We start from the raw sequence: 2,296 nt of genomic DNA, 5'->3' as shown, positions 1-2,296 counted from the left end.
GACATCTGGAGTGTTTCCATTCTTGTCAGCCAGCCATGGACGTGCTCCGACATACCCTTCCGCCGCCCCCCACCCACACACACACACACACACACAAACCCCCCCCCCACACACACACACACACACACCTGCCTACTCGGCAGATTATGGAATGTGAGCAGGAGCTCGATGGATGGACGAGAGAAGGTTGCATGAAGTCTCTTTTTTTTCTCTCCTCCCTGCCCATTAAAGATGAACCATGACCATGGTGGTCAGAGAGAAGGTATACCAGGCCTTGGCTGAATGGACAGTGCCGGATCCACCCCTCTCACTCCCAGCATCACAAACCCTGGCCGACACTTCCACCCCCAGTAATGAGACAGGAGCCCAGACTCCGGGGTCAATTATTCATACCCACGTTCAAATCAACTGGGACAGAGAGTAAGAAGAAGAAGAAGAAGAAGAAGAGGAGGGAAGGGGGGGCCGGGGGGCTTCGGTCAGTCATAGCCCCTCCGTTTCTACATCCAGCGCTGCCAGTGATCTTTGTTGCAGCAAGGGCCTGCATCCACGCAATTTAATGCAAGTCCTCGTCGGTCCGGCCCACTGTTGCACAACTTTAAAGGGCATACTTGAACATGGAACTCACCCTGGTGACCAGCGCATATCTGGAGGATCCCCCTGGATGCTTGGACGTGTCCACACAGTTATCTGCATCGTTATTAAATATGAAGTCAAAGTAGGTTTTTCTTGTCTTTGATGGGCTTCAAGGCTATGATGGTCGAGGATCTGTCGGTGTTGACTGTGGTTCTAGCCAGTCTGTAGGTTGTGTGTTCCAGTGTCCTGTTCTCAATGTGGGACAGACAAACCTGTGAGGAGCATTAGCCTGACAAGTCTTTTTGTGATGCCAAAAGGGATATAAAAAAAAGAGCCCTCGAACCTCCATGGATCCCATTCAGCTGCCAACCTTCAGAAGAGACCGCCACGGATCTTGTTTCCGAGAGAGAGAATCTCAGGAACCCTCGGGTGCAAATTAGATCACTCGACCCCAGCTGATTTGCGGTCAAGATTGATCAATCCTTTCGACACTCTCCCTTTTCCTCCCATGTTGAAAACTGGAGTGGAGACATTGATAGAACAACTGTTGAGAATACAGTCGCTTCTGATGGCCAGACAGCTTCATGTCCCCTGTGAAGGACTCCCATTTTTGAGGTTTGGGTAATGTAGTTAGGTGACACATCTGCTGAGCTTTTCACTCACACTATTGATATGGATCTGCATATTGATATGGATCTGCATATTGATATGGATCTGCATATTGATATGGGTCCTGCATATTGATATGGATCTGTATATTGATATGGATCTGTATATTGATAGTCCACAAGGTGAAGAACGAATCTCATCCACACAAAGGATGAACAAAGTTTGAATAGAAAATGGCCATACAATCAGACAAGATAATTACTTTCATCTTCCATCGGGAACCTTCTAGACGGTGCTGCAAAGAGATTAAGTTGTGGCGAGACGCATGTCATTTTGCAACAGCATATCTTAATGAATCTACGAAAGGTTCGAGACCTGTCATATGGCTTGTTAAATAGTATGATAGGATGATGAACAGAATGTAAAACAGGTTCCACCCCTGTACCATTTTCAGGGAACATTATGTAGTGAAGCCCACCATTTTCTGCATCTGAGACGATAGAGAGAGAGAGAGAGAGGGAGAGGAGAGGGAGAGAGGGATCTATCAATACGGAATAATGACCGTATTCAAGATGCGCCGCTTTGTCGAAACACATGTTAAGCAGATTCCTTCTTTATTAGCTGTCATCATTCCCTGGGATCTATGTCCAAATAAACGGCTCGTAATAACCACACAGGGAACAAATGGAGATGGGCGGATGGGGGGGGGGAGTTGGAGTTAGTGTGCGTGTGTGTGTGTGGTACAACACATTCGCCTGCCGGGTCGAGGGAGGGCTGGGTGTGTGTATCTGGGGGGTGGTGGAGGGAAAGGGGTGGGTCCCTGTGTGAAAAAATCATGTTCAGGCACGGACGCTGGATATGGCGGGGGGCCTCGTCGCTGTGCACTCTCCAGTGTCACCCCCTCATTCGTCACTGTCCACAGGCCTGCCTCTCATTAAGTGGCCCCGCGCCGTCGACAACTTAATTTCCTTAAGAGGACCAGACACCTGATTCAATTGTGCGCCCATTACAGGGGGGGCCGGAGGAGTCGTCGTTCCTCCAGCCACCCCCCAATCCCCCCCTTGCCCCCGTCCACGCTGAGAGAGAGATGAGGGATCACGTGGGACGCCGTGAA

Source organism: Hypomesus transpacificus, chromosome 22 (genome assembly GCF_021917145.1).
Source record: "Hypomesus transpacificus isolate Combined female chromosome 22, fHypTra1, whole genome shotgun sequence".
Classification (NCBI taxonomy): domain Eukaryota; kingdom Metazoa; phylum Chordata; class Actinopteri; order Osmeriformes; family Osmeridae; genus Hypomesus; species Hypomesus transpacificus.
Note: the sequence above shows the minus strand (reverse complement) of the source record.